At 50.2% G+C, this 20,960-nt stretch overlaps 1 long non-coding RNA gene across 1 annotated transcript in view; it reads left to right on the top strand.

Moving 5' to 3' along the window:
• LOC119970012 overlaps positions 1-20,960 on the top strand; it is a 115,885-nt gene that overhangs the window by 16,042 nt on the left and 78,883 nt on the right. Inside the window, exon 2 of the long non-coding RNA XR_005461515.1 lies at positions 8,067-8,137. This is a non-coding gene — a long non-coding RNA (uncharacterized LOC119970012). The remainder of the gene's footprint in view (positions 1-8,066; positions 8,138-20,960) is intronic.

Here is a 20,960-nt window from a genome sequence, read left to right as displayed (position 1 = left end):
TTTTTTCAATGGAACAGAAATTCTGACGTCCGTGCCTAATTTGCCACCATGAGCAAAGTCTTATAACATTGTAATCGGGGCTCTTGTTTTCTTCAAGTGTTTTCGCGTATCACATCTAAAGAAAGGCTTGCAAAATTAAAAAATCAATGTTTCACAAATCAGCTTCAACTTTAAAGTTGGCTCCTTAATTACCAAAAACTGCACAAAATTGTTTTTCCATGCAAGCGCAGATGGGTATTGATGGTCATCTTATGTCGGCAGGAGACACAGTGTTATCAGAAAGGTGATGAATATAAATTTAAATCAATATCTTTCTCTGCCAAGATTTTTACTCATGGAAATTCTTTCCCAAAAGAGGCCGTCCTATGTTGTGCAATGATGTGGACAGTTCCTAACCTTGGTTTTTGCAATGGTTGCACTCAATGTTTGACAGCCAGCTTCAACTTTAGAGTTGGCTCCTTAATTACCAACATATGTATCTTAAGCCTTTTAAAGAACAGTATCCCTCTTCTGTCAAGCAAGAAAGGATACAATAATAGAACCTCAAAAGTCTTTGAGTGACTTTACTGGCTGGACCACATCTCAGTTTTCCAGCCCTCATCAAACATTATCTTTGGTCCTTAATTTCATGGTTCATGAGTTTCTCTGAGAACAATCTTTCTGTTAATCAAAGCTAGCACTGATCAAAACAGGAAACCTATACAATATTTTCTGCCTGCCTGCTTGCCTTAATAAAGCATCTTAATCTGAGAGGGTAGTGTGGTTGAGGATGGAGACTTTTCTATGCCCGGAATCAATGTGGTTTTATATTGGCTAATAAGATGCTATGGTTAGCTGGACAAGATAGGTCTCTGCAACTATTTTCTCCCCTTCTGAGATTCTGACACTGTGAATTGCATAAACTATAAACCGCTAACGATCACTAAGACTCAATCATAAATTGTGGTTCCTCCCATCATGGTCGAGATTTAGGGCGGAATCAGCAATGGGAATATTGTGGGCAGGGGTGGGTGTGGGTGATACACCATCAATAATACACAACGAGTGATGAACGTAACTGAGGTGTTAATACACTAAACAGCAAGCCTACTGCCTCTGGACCTGAACTGGATCGGAGGCAGAGACTTGCCACTTCTATACAGAAGCCTGAGGGGAGGAGCCACAGGTGGAGCCAGCCTGGACAAGCCCAGGCATGCACAATACAATACAATGCCATACAGTGCAATACCGTGGTTTACCACATTCGCCCTCAGTTTAAAAAACGTCCGGCAGGGGTGAAGTGGTCTTAAAAGGTCAAGTCTGTCGGGGGCCTCGACCTTCTGCCGTGATCGCCTCAGTCCCGGCTGTGGTGTGGGCGCCGGTGTCGAGTCCTGCGCGTCCGGGAGCATGTTGTCTTCTTCTTCTTCACCCAGATGTTGAGTCGGCGAAAGGGGGGGGGACGGTGTATGGGTGGAGGTGGTGGTGCTTGTCGCTGGTGGGCCTGCGGGTGCTAGTTCATTAGGGAGGTGGGCAGGGGTGGCGGAAGACAGTGTAGGGTGGGGGGGTGGTGGTGATGGGCGCTGGGGAACATGCAGGTGCCAAATCCCGACGGGAGACCGTGTCCTGCCGTCCGTCCTGGTGTGCCATGTAGGCATATTGTGGGTTTGCATGGAGGAGCAGGACATTCTCGATGAGGGGGGCGGTTTTATGGCTCCTCGTATGCTTCCGGAGAAGGACGGGCCTTGGGACTGTCAGCCAGGGTGGAAGCGAGACCCCGGAGGTTGGTTTCCTGGGGAAGGCAAACATACGTTCATGAGGAGTCTCGTTGGTGGCTGTACACAGGAGTGACCGGATGGCGTGGAGCGTGTCGGAGAGGATCTCCTGCCAGCGGGAGACAGGGAGACCTCTAGACCGTAGGGCCAGAAGGACAGCCTACCAGACCGTCGCATTCTCCCTCTCCACCTGTCCGTTTCCCCGGGGGTTATAGCTGGTCGTCCTGCTGGAGGTGATGCTTTTGCTGAGCAGGAACTGACGCAACTCGTCGCTCATAAAGGATCATTGTGGATGTAGGCGGTAAACCTGAACAAGGTGAAAAGACTGTGCAGGGCCTTGGTGACAGAGGCAGAGATCATGTCAGAGCAGGGGATGGCAAAACGGAATCTTGAGTACTCGTCAATGATGTTAAGGAAGCACACGTTATGGTCAGTGGAGGGGAGGGACCCTTTGAAGTCGATGCTGAGGCGCTCAAAGGGGTGGGAGGCTTTTACCAGATGTGCTCTGTCTGGCCGAGAGAAGTGCAGTTTTCATCCGCATTGACCTGGCAGTCCCTGGTCACGGTCCTGACCTCCTCGATGGAGTAAAGCAGGTTGCGAGCCTTGATGAAGTGAAAAAAACAGATGACCCCCGGGTGACAGGTCGTTGTGGAGGGCATGGAGTCGGTCTACCTATGCGCTGGGTGGGGGGGGGGGGGGGGGGGTGCAGGGGTCCTCCGAACTTCAAGGTAAGGCTCTGAAGATGGCACTGGAATTCGAGTCCCTGTAATAGGGCAGCGCAGAGATGGGGAAGGACGTAGAGCTTAAAGTTATGTACTCTACGCCTTGAGGGCGGGAGAGGGCATCTCGAGGCTCATTGAGCTCCCCGGGTCGATACAAGATATCATTGCTGTAGGTGGGGAGCTCGATCCTCCACCTCAGAATCTTGTCATTCTTAATCTTGCCCCGCTGTATGTTATTGAATATGAAGGCAACCAACCGTTATTCAGTGAGGAGAGTGAACCGCCTGCTGGCCAAGTAATGCCTCCAATGTCTCACAGCTTCTACGATGGCTTGGGCTTCCTTTTCGATGGAGGTGTGTTGAATTTCGGAGGCATGGAGGGTACGGGAGAAGAAAGCTACGGGCCTGCCCGCCTGGTTGAGTGTAGCGGCCAGAGCAAAATCCGACGCATCGCTCTTCACTTGCGGCTTTGGCAATATCTGCCTTGATGCGATTGAAGGCAAGTCGAGCCTCAGCTGTCAGGGGAGAAATAGTGGATTGATAAGTGGACAGGCCTTGTCCGCATAGTTGGGGGCCCACTGGGCATAGTACGAGAAGAACCCCAGACATCTCTTCAGGGCCTTGGGGCAGTGGGGGAGGGGGCATTGCAGGAGGGGCTGCATGTGGTCGGGGTCGGGCCCTAGGACTCCGTGTTCCATGACGTAGCCGAGGATGGCTAGGCGGGCTGTACGGAAGATGCATTTTTCTCTATTATAAGTTAGGTTCAGGAGTTTAGCAGTGTGGAGAAAGCGCCGGAGGTTCTCGTCATGGTCCTGCTGGTCATGGCCCCAGATGGTGACATTGTCCAAGTAAGGGAACATGGCCCACAGACCACACTGGTCAACCATTCGGTCCATTTCTCTTTGGAAGACTGAGACCCAGTTGGTGACGCCAAAAGGGACCCTGGGGAACTGGTAGAGCCGGCCATCTGCCTCGAAGGCAGTGTATTAGCGGTCTTTCGGGCGGACAGGGAGCTGGTGGTATGTGGACGTCAAGTCGACTGTGGAGACGACCCGATACTGCGCAATCTGATTGACCATGTCAGATATGCGGGGGAGGGGGTACGCATCGAGCTGCATATATCGGTTAATGGTCTGGCTGTAATCGATGACCATTTGGTTCTTCTCCTCAGTCTTGACGACCACCACTTGGGCTCTCCAGGGGCTGTTACTAGACTCAATGATCCCCTCTCGCAGGAGTCGCTGACCTGATAAAGGCCCTGTCCTGGGTACTGTAGTGTCTGCTTCTGGTAGCGATGGGCTTACAGTCCGGGGTGAAGTTTGCGAAGAGGGAGGGTGGGGCGACCTTAAAGGTCGCGAGGCTACAGACGCTGAGGGGGGGGGGGGGGGGGGGGGGGGGTGCAGGGGTCCTCCGAACTTCAAGGTAAGGCTCTGAAGATGGCACTGGAATTCCCTGTAATAGGGCAGTGCAGAGATGGGGAAGGACGTAGAGCTTAAAGTTATGTACTCTACGCCTTGAGCAGTAAGGGTCATGACACAGTACCCCCAGATTTCTACTGCATGGGATCCGGAAGCCAGGGAGATTTTCTGGGTCGCGGGTAAAATTGGGAGCGAGCAGCGTCTTACCATATCTGGGTGTATGAAGTTATCTGTGCTCCCGGACTCGAAAAGGCAGGCCGTCTCATGCCCGTTGACCCGGATGGTCATCGTGGACTTCATGAGGTGGTGCAGAGCGTGATGGAGGCGAGCTTCGGAAGTTGATGAGTAGGCGGGTCGGAGGTAGCGGTGGCCAGCGTACAGTCGGGAGAGCTGGGCTCCCGGGCTCCTGGGCTCCCGGGAGGCTGCAGAGTGGTTCCATGGTGGCGGCTCCCATGAGTCACGCATGGCGGGTGGCATCAGCGATGGTGTCCCTCATAGGTCGCGCGTAGCGTGTGGCAGCGGCGATGGCGGCACCCGTGGGTCGCATGTGGTGGCCAAAATTGAAATGGCAACAAAGATGGCGGTGCCCACGAGTCGCACGTGGCGGGTGGCACGGCAACTGAGGACGGCTCCGACAGGCAGCAGGCAGTTCTGCTAGGCCTAGAAGATTTATGGGGAGGATCGGACCTGGCAAAGTGGCCCTTCTTCCCACAGCCGTTACAGGTTGTGTTCCGTGCTGGGCAGCATTGTCTGGGGCGATTACTCTGGCCGCAGAAGTAGCACCTTGGGCCTCCGGCATTGGCGGGCCGTTGCACGGCACAGGCTTGCGTTACGCCCAGGTCGGTTGACGGCTGCGCCCACGAGGGTGCCGCGCAGTCGGAGGTGTAGGCCCCCATGTTCTGGAAGGCCACCTCCAGCAAGTTCGAGAGTTGTACTGTCTATGGGAGGCCGAGTGTCCCCCCTTTTACTAATCGCTGGCGGATATAGTTAGAGTTCATGCCCGCGACATAAGCATCCCTGATCAGCAGCTCCATGTGCTGGGTAGCCAATATCGCTCGGCAATCACAGTTCCAACAGAGTATGCGCAAGGCACGCAGAAATTCTGCAAGTGATTCCCCAGGACGTTGCCGTCTCGTGGCGAGGAGGTGCCTAACATACACCTCATTAACGGATTTCATGTATTGTCATTTCAGCAGCGTTATTACCTCCGTGTACGAGGGGTCGTCCCTGATGAAGAGAAAGTCTCTTGGGCTCACCCATGCATGGAGGATCTGCTTCTTCTGGAGGTCTGTGAAGTCTTCGATGAAGGATGCAATGCACGCTTCAAAGCAGCTTAGCCGGTGTTCAAAAGCGTCAGCTGCCTGTCGGTCCAGCTCCAAGTGATCAGGCTTGAGTGATAGAACATAGAACAGTACAGCACAGAACAGGCCCTTCGGCCCTCGATGTTGTGCCGAGCCATGATCACCCTACTCAAACCCATGTATCCACCCTATACCCGTAACCCAACAACTCCCCCCCTTAACCTTACTATTAGGACACTACGGGCAATTTATCATGGCCAATCTACCTAACCCGCACATCTTTGGACTGTGGGAGGAAACCGGAGCACCCGGAGGAAACCCACGCACACACGGGGAGGACGTGCAGACTCCACACAGACAGTGACCCAGCCGGGAATCGAACCTGGGACCCTGGAGCTGTGAAACATTTATGCTAACCACCATGCTACCATGCTGCCCCATGAGTTCATCTTTAGGAGTTTAGTGTATTAAATTGATACACCATCAATAACACACGACAAGTGATGTACGTAACTGAGTCTTTAATACACTAAACAGCAAGCCTCCTGCCTCTGGACCCAAACTGGGTCGGAGGCGGAGACTTGCCACCTTTATACATAAGCCTGAGGGGAAGAGCAAACAGGCGGAGCCAACCTGGACAAGCCCAGGCATGCACAATACAATACAATGCCACACAATGCAATACCATGGTTTACCACAGGGGGTATTAATTTAACATAAATGATAAAAATCTCTCATCCACCAGTGGAAAAATAGTTTGGAATTCTGTTCTCCCATCTTTCAAAGTGGGTAAATGGCAGGTCAAATTTTCCCGCTGAGGAATGTCAAACCATGTTGATGTTCATTTGCATCTTGCAATGCTGATTAAGGGCCTAACTCGCTGAAATAACCGTCCACCTTCAAATTCAGCATCTCTCCAGCAGCTAATTAGAATTGTGAAGCACCTGGCAAATTTCACATCATCAATGACTTGGAGATCAGTAGACATCGCTTTAGCCTTCCTTTCACACCATCGCTGGGATATATTGGGTTCCGGTAGCAAAAACTGTGCCAAGGCAGGGCATGGGAGGCAAGGCCAGCATGGGAGGGCAGATGAGAGGGAAATAGTGAGATGAAGGGAGGACAAGGAGCAGGATACAGACAGAAAGACTGAAAGACCTTCTGGGGGTATCATTTGAAAGCCTGCTTGAGGAATGTTGAAAGACTATCCTGGGGCTGAGGCTATGCTATCGAGGGCATGCTGGCCACACTGTCAGGAGCATGTATAAGAGACTGTCCTGGGGCTGTACGGACCATGTTAGACAGCTCAGCATGGCACGCATATCTTTGTCCTGCTCTTGGGAAGTGGAAGGTCGCTCTGGGAAGTGGCAGTCATGCACAGAATGGTATGTAGGGCATAGTCAGTTAACTAAGGCTTTTGGTTCTGGGGTTTAGAATCACATTAATAGGACACAGGGGCACAGTAACATTCAGGCAATGCATTTGGAATCTGTAGCTTCACAACTGAAAAGTCATAGGGTGTTATTGGGTAAACTCTTTGGGGGTCTCAAAGAGTGATGGTGATTGTAGCCTCTAGAAGGGTAGGGGTCCGATCAACAAATCGTGTTGGGAAATAATAATAATAAGCTTTATTAGTGTCACAAGTAGGCTTACATTAATATTGTGAAAATCCCTTAGTCGCCACACTCCGGCGCCTGTACGGGTACATTGGTCGGGATTCTCCGAGCCTTCGCGCGGAATCACACTTTGTGAGGGGGTGGAGAATGGGTGTCAAACCCACGATCGGGTCCAACGCGCTCCAGCGATTCTCCGGTTGCGCGCCATTGAAAAAGGCCTCCGTTGCGATTCTCCAAAGTCAGCTGGCCGAGTTCCCGCCAGCATGGTTCACTCATGGTTCCACTCGGCAGGCACTCGGCGTGGCGGCTGCGGACAGTCTGTGGCCGCCCTGGTGGGGGGCGGGGGATCCTTCGCCGGGTTGGGGGGGCCTTCAGGATGGCAGGGTTTCGATCGGGGGCCACCGATCGGCAGGCGCGGCGGTCATGTCGCGCAGTGCGGCTGTCTGGGGCTGCCGCCGTGCGCATGCGCGGACCCCGGAGATGTAGGACCCTGTATCGGCAGCCGGAGCTGTGAGGAGCACTCCGGGGCCCTGCTAGCCGCTGGAAATCGCAGAATCACCCTGGACATACTCCAGGTAAGTCCAGAGTGATTCGCGCAATCTTTGTCGCGGGGGTTGGGACATTACCCCATTATTAGAGAATTCCGCCCATTAAGTTCCACAGTCACCTTCACTTGTCTGGCGACCTTTGTGGAATGTCACAATCAGTGCCACACAAATGCATAAGGGATCTGACCGATGACCTGTCCAATAAAGCTCACGATTATGTTCAGTTCCGCATGGGACTTTTCACAGTAGCTTCATTGCTGTGTTAATGCAAGCCTACTTGTGCCAATAATAGGGGCTGGTTTAGCACAGAGCTAAAGAGGTGGCTTTTAAAGCAGACCAAGGCAGGCCAGCAGCACGGTTTAATTCCCGTACCAGCCTCCCTGAACAGGCGCCGGAATGTGACAACTATGGGTTTTCAAAGTAACTTCATTTGAAGCCTACTTGTGACAATAAGCGATTTTCATTTCATTTCATTTCAATAAAGATTATTATTATCCAGGCTGCCAGAGCTACTGGAGTCACCGTTATCTCAGGTTTCCCGCAATTGCATGTCACCATTGGCTGCATGCATGTGGCCTTCAGAGCTCCCTGGCAGCAGCCTGTGGAATTCTGAAAGTCCAGCAAATTTGTGATCACTGAAAGCAGATCATGCTTGATTGGGCTAGGTACCCAGGGAGCTCTCACAGCTCTTATATCTTGCCTCACTTGCAGGTACCACAGTTGTTTGAGAGACATCTGGCGAATGGCAAGGTCTGAAAGAGCCCCCGCAACGCTCACAGTAGGTGAGTATGCAAACAGGATTAGCGCAGTAGGAGATTATTGCTTTGATCCGACCACACTCTCCACAGACAAACAGGTTAGGGCAGTTTTAAAGAGCAACAGAGCAGCATTTGCCAGTCACAGGCACGACTGCGGCAGAATGACTGGATCCGTTCAAACTACAGGACCTCACCCTAGACCACAACGACAATACAGATTTCCCCAGGAAGCAGAGGGAGAAATCGCGACAGTAATAGAGAGCTTATTAGAGCAGGGCGTACTTAGATCAGTAGCCTCTACTAATAATGCACCGATTTGGCCAGTGAGAAAGCCCGACGGATCATGGCGTCTGACCATTGATTATCGGGAACTCACTAAAGTCACCCCCGCAGTAGCCCCCACGGTAGCCACAGGTCCCGAGACCATGCTCAAGCAGGGACTCAATTCCAAGTACTTTACGGTTTTGGACAATAGCAACGGCTTCTGGTCAATCCCATTGGCGAAGGCGTGCCAATACAAATTCGCATTCACTTTTAAAGGTCAGCAGTACACGTGGACATGCATCCCACAAGGATTCCACAATTCTCCCTCCATTTTCCACCGACAGCTGGCAAATGGATTATCAAACTTTTCCCGACGCGAATGTCTGGTACAGTATGTGGATGACCTATTACTGCAGACAGACACCAAGGCAGAGCACATCACGCTTCTGTCTGAACTCCTGGAACTTCTGCCAAAAAACCGGATGTAAAGTGAACCCCAATGACTCAATACACCAGTTAGTAATTTCAAACAAGACACATTTATTATTACAGTTATTTACTTCTCATGCATATAATACTAAGATTAAACTATTCCTACCACTACTAGGCCAATACTTATCTGGAATAAGGGAACTGCTGGATCAGGGAACAATGGCCTCTTGCTCTGTCCTGGATCCACAGGCTTCCAGTTGGTGTGGACTAAAGGGGTCAGGAGTGTCTATTCTCTTAGCGGGCATTGTATGACACTTGTCGGTATAGCAATTGGCCAGGCCTCTCCTTCTCACGTTCAAGTTCTTGGAGAGCTGCTGCAAAGGTGTTCTGCTGGGAGGGCCGGCTAAGAGAGAGAGGCCGGCTAAGAGAGAGAGGCCGGCTAAGAGAGAGAGGTTGGCTAAGAGATCAAATTCATCTTGGGACCTTACCTTTATAGGTCCCAGGGGCTTCGCGCCCTTTTGGGCGGACCCCTAACTCACTGGCAATCGATTGGGTCTCATCCCAATCGATTGATACAAATCCCCCAATACTGAGGCTGTTCCTTGATCGCGGGGCGGTTCTTTCTAACTTGTTTGTGTCCTTTTGTTTCAGACTCCGTTGCGCCGATAAGTCTGACCTGCTATAGAATGTTTCTATTGCAGCTAATTGTTGTGTCCATTGTGCCCGGGAATCACCGGGAATCTCTCAATTAGTATGCAAACTTGTTAGTTTCTATGCTGTCTGGTTTCTTCACAGACAGAATCCACAGAGAGGTTCTGAAACCTGCTTGCCTTTCTGACCTTGTCCAGTTTTCCCTGCATGCAACTCAATGTTCTATTTTACGTCGGGAAGTGGCCAGCTTCGGTGGCTACAAGACCCATGTTGTCTGATTTCATTCCTTAGATATTTTGACATTATTTATAAAAGTTAATGATGGGATATAATTACCAATGTTCCCAGGAAGAATATTATTTCATTTGTTCACTGAACCATTCAATCTTGATGTAATTTGACCATTCATAGTAAAGAAACAAATCTAAGAAATGGTTGATTAGCAATAATTGATCATCTTATCTGAAACAGTAATACTATGGTAAATAATATTTACAATTTTATGTATCATAAAAGACAAATTGCAGTACAGGGTTTTGGAAACATTTGGATTCATTCAATTATCATGGCAAAACAAGAAATTCTGTATGGAAATAAAACATAAATATTTGAGCAATTAATTAAGTTTCATTTTATATATCTATTACCCGAGATTATGCCTCTTGTGAGTGGTCACTTAAATATTCACTTTACACGTGGAGTAGCAGTAAATGTTTAAAGCAGTTAATGTGGAACCAAGGCTATTTTATTTACTTGCAATAATTACATTGCATATATAAGTAAGTATTTTGATCAGCACTGCTTACTTTAAAGCTGGGTGATGAAGGATCCAGATTTGTGCTTGGAGTCAGCACTTGAACATCACCACTTCTCAAATTAAAGAACAAAATAATGAATCAAGTGGACCTCTGAGATAAAACAAAATTTATTCATTCCAAGTCTCAGAAAGGGCTCCATCATGAAAGGGTGGTAGAGGCAGGATCTTTACAACAATGAAGAGCATTTAGGTGAGAATTTGAAACGCCACAGCATATAAATGCTGGAAAATGGGATTAGAATAGATAGGCGCTTGATGGTCAGTGCAGACATGATGGGCCAAAGCGCCTCTTTCTGTACTGTAAAACTCAAACAGTCGGTGACCACGATCTAGTGGCCGCACTGGGAGTGGATGAAAATCCTATTATAGCCGCAGAATCATGCAAGAGGACCAAAATGGGATTTAAGCCAGCGAGATCTTCCCTGCCGGTGATGCGATTAGGTTTACGCCGGGAACCCAATAGGCTACATCACCCAAATGATGGGCAAGCTATTGGTAAAGGAGGTATTCCCAAACCCACTGGAAATAGACAGGGCGCACAGGTCGCTCCGACCCAAGCACAAAGCCGGGGACCAGCCCAGAGCAATTATTGTGAAGCTGTACCTGTTCTAAGACCGGGAGAGAATCCTAAAGTGGGCCCGGCAAGCGAAACAGAGCACGTGGGAAGGGAAGACCACAAGAGTGTATCAGGACATTGGGGAGGACCTGGCCAAACAAAGGGCTGAATTCAACAAGGTGAAATCAGCACTGCACAAAAGCAAGGTAAAATTTGGGATGTTATTCCCGGCCAAATTCTGGGTAACATTTGAGGGGAAAGAGCTGTATTTTAACAACCCAGCGGCGGCAGGGGAGTTCGTTAGAGCGAACAAGCTGGGGGAGGAGCACACGCAACTGCAATGAAAGACATGGGGACAAAAAAGGAAGGGAAAACCAGAACAAAGAGCGGAGGACAAACCGCAAACAAGGACAATGGATTCATGAACTGTACACATGTGTGTTATGCCTTGCGCAGGACCGTGCTGTCTTGTCTCAGAGCCTATCTCCTCTCTCAATACAATGGGGGGGGGGGGGAATGGAGCGAGGGAAATGAGGGTGAGGAAAGCAAACAGGAGGGCGAGACAAGGGCCAGTAGGAGAAAGGCTAAACAGGGCCAGAACTGGGCAAATATTGGGAGGCGTGCCACCGTACTAGCGAGGAGTGCCAGCACGGGGGGGGCAGGAAGGAAGGAGGGCTGCGTCGTCCCTCTCAGGGGAGGGGAGGTGCCTGGCACAAGGAGGGGAGGGGGGCAGAAGGGGGGTAGAATGCAAGGGGGGACAAAAGTACAGGGGCTGGGGTGGGAGAGGAGTCTGGGGGAGAACGCAGAACAAAAGAGAAGCAAAGAGAAGGGTGAGTTAGTGAAGCAGCAAAGACATAGGCCTCGGTAGGCATGGAGCAGCGCGAGGAACCAAGAGGGCGTCGCAAACAGCCACTCGAGTGGGCATCAGGGCGGACAGAGACCTCGGAGCGCAGGGGTACACCCGTGTGGCGTACACACAGCTGAGGGAGAAGGGCCGACTGCTGGTAAGGAAGGGCTGGGTGGGACTGACATACCATTCATGCTACAGGATGATTAGAAAAAGGTCAGAAACCAAGACAGCTATGGACCCAGGGGGAAGGTACGTCATGGACAGTGGTGTTCTGGAAGGGGCACATGTCGTACTGGTAAATATGTACGCTCCCAACTAGGACGACTCAGAATTTATAAAGAAGACCATGACGGAAATCCCTGACCTTGACACACATCGGCTGATTATGGGGGGGCGACTTTAATTGCGTGCTGGACCCACTGACTGACCGATCAACCCCAGAACTGGGAAAACGTCTGGCATGGTTAGGGAGCTAGGGGCTTTCATGGAACAATTGGGGGCGGTAGACCCATGGTGGTTCCTGCACCCGTTCTTTTCGACTGTGCACAAGGTACACACCCGTATCGACTTCTTTGCAGTGGGGAAATCGGTGCTTCCAGGGATCACGGGAATGGACTACTCCATGATCGTTTTCTCCGACCACTTCCACACTATATGGATGTGAGGTTGGGGGCTGGACACGGACTTCCTGGCCGACAAGGCTTTCTGCCAAAAAATATCGCAGGTCATAGGCGATTACGTTAGTAACAACCAAAACAGGGAGGTCTGACCCTCCACGTTTTGGGAGGCACTGAAGACTGTGATCAGAGGAGAGATCATAGCTTACAAGGAAAGTGGAGATAGGGAAGAGAGGGTGGCCAGGCAACAGCTAGTGGACTCTATTCTGGAAGTCGATAGAAAGTACTCCAAGCCAGTAGAGCTGCTGGCGGAGAGGAAAAAGCTGCAAATGAACTTTAACCTGCTATCCACTAGGAAAGCAGTGCACCAACTCCGCCAGACACGGGAGACCTTCTACGAACATGGAGACAAGGCTGGCCGCCTATTGGCTCACCAGCTGAGAAAGTAGGCAGCCACGAGGTAAATAGCACAGGTTAAGAATAGCAAAGGCAGATTGGTAACAGAGCCAAAGGAGGTCAATCAGGCATTTGAGACCTTCTACCGGAGACTGTATGCCTCCGAGGCCCCCAACGGGGGCTTGGGATGAAACAGTTCCTAGACAGACTGGAACTGCCAGTTGTGGGGAAGACAGACTGGGGAAGCTGGAAGCACCAATAGCTCTGGGAGAAATCATGGAGAGCATCAGCTCCATGCAGGCGGGGAAGGCACCGGGACCCGACGGGTTCCCGGCGGATTTCTACAGAAATTTGCACCAGTCCTGGCCCCACACTAAAGGGACATGTTCGCGGATCACTGGCAAGGGGCACCCTGCCCCCCCCCCCCCCCCCCCCCCCCCCCCACACACACACGAGCGCAGGCCACAAATTCATTGATACCCAAAAAAGATAAAGACCTGACGGAATGTGGATCATACAGACCCATTTCACTGCTGAACATGGATGCGAAAATACTCGCAAAGTTCCTGGCCAAAAGGCTGGTGTGCAGCATACCAGAGGTGGTGGCAGAGGACCAAACGGGCTTTGTCAAGGGTAGGCAGGTCACAGCGAACATCAGGCAGCTGCTGAATGTGATAATGACCCCCCCCCCCCCAGGGGAGAACACCATTGATGATCATCTCCCTGGATGCAGAAAAGGCCTTTGACAGTCGAATAGAGCTACCTCCTCGAGGTACTGGAACGGTTTTGACTAGCAGCGGGATTCACCGCCTGGGTGAGGCTCCTGTACAACACTCCCAAAGCGAGTGTCCGAAGTAACACCATCAGCATTGAATACTTCCAGCTACAGAAAGGAACAAGACAGGGCTGCCCCCTGTCCCCACTCTTCTTCACGCTAGCGATCGAACCCCTGATGATAGCCCTGTGGGACGCAAAATGCTGGAAGGAAATCCAGAGAGGAGGCAGAGAGCACAGAGTCTCACTCTATGCAGATGACCTGCTCCTCTATGTCTCAAAGCCACAGGAGGGTCTGAAGGCAATGCTGCAAATACTGAAAGAATTTGGAACCTTCTCGGGCTACAAACGTAACCTGGCAGAAGCAAGACATTCCCAGTGAACCCAAACGGGAGAGGGGGAGAGCTGAAGGGGCTCCCATTCAAAACTGCCCAGAACAGATTCTGTTACCTGAGGATCCAACTAACCAGAGACTGGACACAGATCCACAAGTGGAACCTGACCAGCCTGGTGGAGGAAGTAAGAAGAGACCTTCAAAGGTGGTGCTCACTCCCACTCTCCCTGGCGGGGACAGTGCAGACGATCAAGATGAATGAACTGCCAAGGTTCCTCTTCCTGTTTAGATCCATCCCGATCTTCATCCCCAAGGCCTTTTTCCAAAACATAGACAGGCTAATCATGGCGTTTGTGTGTGTGTGTGTGGGGGGGGGGGCAAGAACCCGAGAATTCCCAAGCCGACACTGCAAAGAGGGAAAGTCAGAGGGGGCCTGGCTCTACCGAACCTACAATACTACACTGGCAGCAACGGCAGAAAAAGTGAGGGGATGGGTACAAGAATCCGACACAGATTGGGTACAAATGGAGGAGGCATCCTGTAAAGGAACAACCCTCTGGGCCCTGGCCACAGCAGCACTCCCACCTTCCTCAACAAGGTACACAACGAGCCTAGTGATAGCGGCCACGTTGAGAACGTGGACCCAGTTGAGACAGCACTTCAGGATAACCAAAATGTCCCTTATGGTCCTCATCTGCGGCAATCACAGATTCCCCCCCCAGCCATGCTAGTTACCACCTTCAAAAGATGGAGGCGGGACGGGGGCACACTGAAGGTCGGGGACTTCTACGTAGGGCGCAGACTGGTGACACTGGACGAACTGACGAGGAAGTGGAAACTAGCAAGAGGACAGGAATTGAGACACCTCCAAATAAAGCACTTCCTCCGCAAAGAGACAGTAGGATACCCCAGGGCCTCAGAAAGCACACTACTAGAGGACCTGATAGGCACAAGCAGCGAGAAGTACGTCCAGTTAGTCAAATGAAGGACAAAACAAATGTTTCTGTAAAATAAAGCAAATTAGCAAGGGCAAGAAAAACGTAATGTATAAAAGTAACAACTGTTTATAAATATGAGAAAAGCCAACAAAAGATTTTTTAAAATAAGGTTTATGCCGGGTAAGGGTGTGAACCTGATTTCCACACATTTTAATAAATTCCCATGTACTTACCAGCCTTGACACCATAACGTCCGACCATGCCTTATCCTTCCACCTGGTCGGCATGACGTCATGCCGGCGGGAATCATTAATGGTTTTCAAAACAAAAAAACAGATGTGACGAAAGTGCTGGTGGCATAGAGGTGTGGTGGTAATTGTACCCCCTCAATGAGGGACATGGCCTGGCAGTGCCAACCTGGGGAGTCCCATGGAGGGGGGGGGTTCCTTTATGTGTGGTGGGGGTGGAGGGGGGTGTGGGCCGATGCATGCGAGGGAGGCACAGGGAGAACCTCGATGCCTGTGAGAGGGGGTGGAGAGGGGAGTGCGCAGATGCCTGCAAAGGGTGGACCTGGTGTTGGCAGTGTGGTGGGAGGGGGTTCCCCGATGCTTGGTGGGGGTCATGATTTTCTGGTGGGGGGAAGAAAGGGGCCTTTTATTTAAGTCAGAGTTATGAAGGCCCCCTCATCTTGAGATTCCTGGCCTTGGTGGTGTCTTTAGCCCCATCCCTTCAGCTGACAGTGTGAATCTCGCATTTCCTTTTAAAATGCACAGAATGTTCTTCAAAATGGCAAGAAAAGCTGGCAATGAAGTCTGCGAACTTCACATCGATTTGTTCACCTGACCCAACACTCTGTGCATTTCTGGTGAGATTCTGCTCTCGGAATCTATGACTAACTCCACTCGGGAGACTGATGGCAATTTGGAGTTTCAATGGCAAATATTTTTTCAGTTTACTTAGAACCGTAGAAAAGATACAGCACAAGGCCAGTCAGCCCATCTTGTCCATGCTGACCAAAAGACACCTAGGTGCCCTTTCCAATCTCATTTTCCTGCACACAGCCTATAGTCCTGCAGTTTACAGCACGTAAGGTGTAGATCAAGGTACCGTTTAAAAGAGTTTAGGGTCTCTGCCTCCACCAACAACTCGAGCAACGAATTCCAGACATCCACCACACTCTGCCTAAAAACGTTTTGTTTCATGCTGAATAACATATCCTGTACACTGGTTTCACATGCTACCACATGATTCCCTTAATAAAAAAGGAACAAGGTCTACATTCATAGGTGTATGGTTTGGTGTATCACACATGTTAAAGTATAATTTCATGCTACAACCATGCAATTGCATACTTGCTTACATTTGCTGATTCAATTTAAATTTCATACAATTCACAATGTAGCTACAATCATACTGTGCGAACCACATTGCTGTATCTGATTTTCCTCACCCAGAAAGTCCATGGGAATCTCTTTGATGTAGGATTGAGGAGGAGTAAAACATCCACCCACAACAAGGCTGCATACCTGGCCCAATGTCAAATCCCAAGCTCAAGGGCATTTAAATACTGTTCACTGGTTTCTGCTATGCCTGGAGGCTGCATTGGTTGTTTTTCCAGAAATCACCCTATTTTAATTGTATTTAATCCTACTTAACACCCTTACATCCAAGTATTTTTCAAATGCAATGACTTTCTGCTTCTGTCATCTTTGCGCATGTGCCAGAATACGCTGCCCGCCGGTGTGGGGACTTAGTCCCTGGAAAGGAGAATCTCGCACGTGGAGTCTACAATTTCCGTCCTCAATTTTAAATACATGATCAATTTTTGTATTATCTACAAAATTCTCAATAATGCTATTTACATTTATATTTTAAAAAAATTATTTTATGGGATGTGTGCATTGCTGGCAAGGTCAGAATTTGTTTCCCACCCCTAATTGCCTTTGAACTGCATGGCTTGCAAGGCCATTTCAGAGGGCAGTTAAGAGTCAACTGTATTGCTATACGGTTAGAGACTCATGTTAATCAAACTGGGCAAGGTTGGCAGATTACCTTTCCGAAAGGACATTAATGAACCAGGTGGTTTGTAACAACATTCAATGATGGTTTCATGATTGCCATTGCAGGGACTCTCTTTCAAAAAACATTAATTTACGGGATGTGGGCTTCGCTGTTTAGGCCAGCACTTATTACCCATCCCTAGTTGCCCTTCAGAAGGTGGTGGCGAGTTGCCTTCTTGAACCGCTGCAGTCCTTGAGGTGTAGGTACACCCACTGTGCTGTTCGGAAGGGATTCCAGATGTTGCCCCAGCAACAGTGAAGGAGCAGTGATATATTTCCAAGTCAGGGTGATGAATGACTTGGCGGGGAACCTCCATGTGGTGGGATTCCCAGGTATCTGCTGCTCTTGTCCTTCTAGATGATAGTGGTCATGGGTTTGGAACCTTGGTGAGTTACTGCAGTGCATCTTTTACATGGTGCACACGGCTGCCACTGTTCGTCACTGGTGGAGAGTTTGAATGTTGCACCGAGTTGGGTGCAGTTGTATAAACCGAACTAAACTCAGCTAGTGGAGCAGATGAAGGCAGACTTTAAGAGGTGGGATGTGCACCTCTGATGCTGGCAGGATGACAAATTCATGTATTGACAAATACATGAATAAGATGGGAATACAGGGATACAGAAGTGTAGAAGATTTTAGTTTAGATGGGCAGCATGGTCGGCGCAGGCTTGGAGGGGTGAAGGGCCTGTTCCTGTGCTGTACTTCTTTTTGTTCTTTGTTCTTTGTTCTTTGATGAGTGCAGACAGTGAAAATGACTGTGCTGCCAAGGTTTTTGTTTGTATTCCAGAACTTCCCAATCTTTGTTCCCAAATCATTTTTTAGGAAAGTCAATGGCTGATCTCCAGGTTTGTGTGGGTGGGGAAGGCCCCCCGGGTGTGACGGGTTTTCTTGCAATGTGGGCAAGGGAAGAGGTGGGAGCTGGCACTGCCGAACATGATGAACTATTATTGGGCGGTAAACATTGCTATGGTGAGGAAATGGGCCATGGGGGAGGGGTTGGTGTCGGGCTGATGGAGGTGGCATCGAGTAACGGTACATGTTTGAGGGCTTTGTTGTTGGCGCCTTTACCGTTCTTGCTGGCCATGTATCCCATGAGCACAGTGGTGGTGCCAGCCCTGAGGGTGTGGACGCTGATCTGTGATCACCAAAGGTTTGCGCCAGGCGGGCTGGTGCGAGGTTCAGGAGATGGCAGCAGGCAGGGATTGAGCGCTTTGGTGACTTGTTTATTTGGGCAAATTTGCAGGGCTGGAGGAGCTGGGGGAAGTGTACGAATTGTCCAGGGAGAATGGCTTTAGGTACCTGTAGGTTTGGGACTTCGTAAGGACGAGGTGCTGTCAATTCATGGGCTGCTGCCTCGTGGGGTTACAGGACGAGTTGCTGTAGAGGGACGAGATGGGGAGGGGAAGGTGTCGGATATTTATAAAGAATTGATGGAGTGGGAGGGAGCCCTGGTGTGGGACATTCAGCGCAAATGGGAGAAGGAGTTGGGAAGGGAGGTGGGGATCGCTTCATGGGCGGAGGCCTTGCAGAGGGTGAATGCATCCTCGTCACATGCGAGCTTAAGCTTCACCCATTTAAAATGGTGTATAGGACTCATATGATGAGTAGGTTCTTTGCGGAGTCGAGGATATGTGTAGTCGGTGCGTAGGGGGCCTATGAATCACATCCACATGTTTTGGGCTTGTCCAAGGCTGAGGGGTTTCTGGCAGGGCTTCGCGGACGTAATGTCCGAGGTGCTGGATGTGGAACTGGTTCCAAGTCCAGAGGTGGCAATTGATGGGGTGTCAGAAGACCCGGGAGTCCAGGGGGTAAAAGATGCCGATGTTTTGGCCTTTGCCTCCCTGATAGCCCGGACACGGATTTTGCTTGGGGGTTGGGACTTGGAGCCACCAAAAGTGGGAGTGTGGGTGAGCGATCTGGCAGAAATGCTGAGGCTGGAGAATGTCAAGTTCGCTCTGAGGGGATTAACAGAGGGGTTCACCCAGAGGTGGAAGCCATTTGTCGATTTTTTAAAGCAGGATTGAGGGGTCAGCAATGGGGGCCGAGTTGATCATAGAATTTTACAGTGCAGAAGGAGGCCATTCGGCCCATCGAGTCCGCACCGGCTCTTGGAAAGAGCACCCTACCCAAGGTCAACGCCTCCACCCTATCCCCATAACCCAGTAACCCCACCCAACACTATGGGCAATTTTGGACACTAAGGGCAATTTATCATGGCCAATCCACCTAACCTGCACATCTTTGGTCTGTGGGAGGAAACCGGAGCACCCGGAGGAAACCCACGCACACACGGGGAGGATGTACAGACTCCGCACAGACAGTGACCCAAGCCGGAATCGAACCTGGGACCTTGGAGCTGTGAAGCCATTGTGCTGTCCACGATGCTACCGTGCTGATGAGGTGAGGGGGTTAAAATGGGGAAGATGAGATGTGGTGGGAGGTTGGCGTCGGAGGGCAGGCCCAGGGAGGCAGTGGTTGTTCATTGAGCTGTTCTATTCTTCTGATCTGATTTTTCTGTGTATTTGTGAAAATGCCTTGAATAAAATACTTTCTAAAAAGAAACTCGCACTAGCCATTTTTTTAAGACGTTAGGAAGAATCCATTCGGTCCCAGGGGTTTGTCAGCTTGCAGACCCAACAATTTTCTCAATACCACTTCGCTAGTAATTGTAATTTTTCTGAGCTGCTCTCTCCCTTCCGTTTCCATGATTTACAGCTATTTCTGCAAATTACTTGTATCTTCTAAAGTGAAGACTGATGCAAAGTACCTGTTCAATTCTTCTGTCATCTCCCTACTTTCCATTATCAATTCCCCAGATACACTCTCTATAGCATAGGACCAATGTTCACTGTCTTCACTCTTTTCTTATGTAAATATCTATAGAAACTCTTACATTACATTACATTTCTAGCTAGCTTTCTCTCGCACTATAACTTTTCCCTCCTTATTAACCTTTTTGTCATTCTTTGCTGTTTTTTTGTATTCTATCCAATCTCCTCTGTCACCAGTCTTTGCACAATTGTATGTGTTTTCTTTAAGTTTGATACTGTCTTTAACATTTTTAGTTAATCAGAGATCATGGGTCTTCCCCTTGGGATGCTTATTACTTATTGGAATGTATCTATTCTGTGTATTCTGAAACATCCCGATACATGTCTGCCACTGCATCTCTATAAACCTATCACTTTATTTCATTTGCCAGTTCTCTTTTGCTGGCTGTGCTTTCATGACTTCATAATTGCTCTGAGTTAAGTTTAAAGCACTGGGGTTGGATTCACCACTGTCGGGATTCTCCGTTGCACCAGCAGCGCATCCATGCTTCGGAATTTCCCGATGGTGTGGGACTGCCGACAATGGGAAACCCCATTGGCCAGATGGCAAGACGGAGAATCCCGCCGCCATCAGATCGTACTTATTTTTGTAGATGTGTACTCTCTGGGCTGGACTCTCCAAAAATGGGGCTATGTCCCCATGCCGGCGTAAAACGCAGGTGTTTCACTCCCCAGTTTCCTCCCAAAAATAAAGAGCTATTCACTTACCTACAGAGGCTAGCAGGGACCCGGGGAGCTTAATGCATCTTTGGCTGCAGATATGGGTCCCCGCACTTCCGATTCTGAGTCCGTGCATGCGCACGGCGGCAGCCTCCAGCGGCCGCGCCGAGCGCCATGGCGGACTCTGACTGCGGACCATCATCAAGAAAGAAGGTTCCTAAGTCGGCCCAGCATCCCTCCTCGGACCGGCCCGATCGCTGCCCCGGCTGCCCATAAGGCACTCCCCAGTGCTGGATCCCCCCCCCCCCCCCCCCCCCACCTCCCCCCCACCCCGCCCCCCCACCAGGCATCCGTGGATTGAGTCTGCAGCCACCGCGCGAGAGTCCCAACCGGCCGTAGGTGGTTAGAATCGCACCGTTGGGAACTCAGCCGGTCGGCATCGGAGTATTGCTGGGAGGGCCTCTGCCAATGGTCTCCCAGCAATGCGGCATGATTGACGGACAAGTGATTCTGCGGGATCAAAGAATCGTCGGAGCAGCACCGGTCGTGACCCGATCGGTAACGCCGATTCTCCGCCCCCGTTCCAAAAACAATTTTACCGCGGGGCTTTGGAGAATCCAGCCCACTGTGTCTTCTTGAAACAGTCTGTGTGGGAGTTTTGCTCCA

The sequence above is a fragment of the Scyliorhinus canicula genome, chromosome 8 (genome assembly GCF_902713615.1).
Source record: "Scyliorhinus canicula chromosome 8, sScyCan1.1, whole genome shotgun sequence".
NCBI classification, from domain to species: Eukaryota; Metazoa; Chordata; class Chondrichthyes; order Carcharhiniformes; family Scyliorhinidae; genus Scyliorhinus; species Scyliorhinus canicula.
The sequence above is the reverse complement of the archived record's forward strand: the minus strand, read 5'-3'. Positions and strand labels throughout refer to the sequence as shown.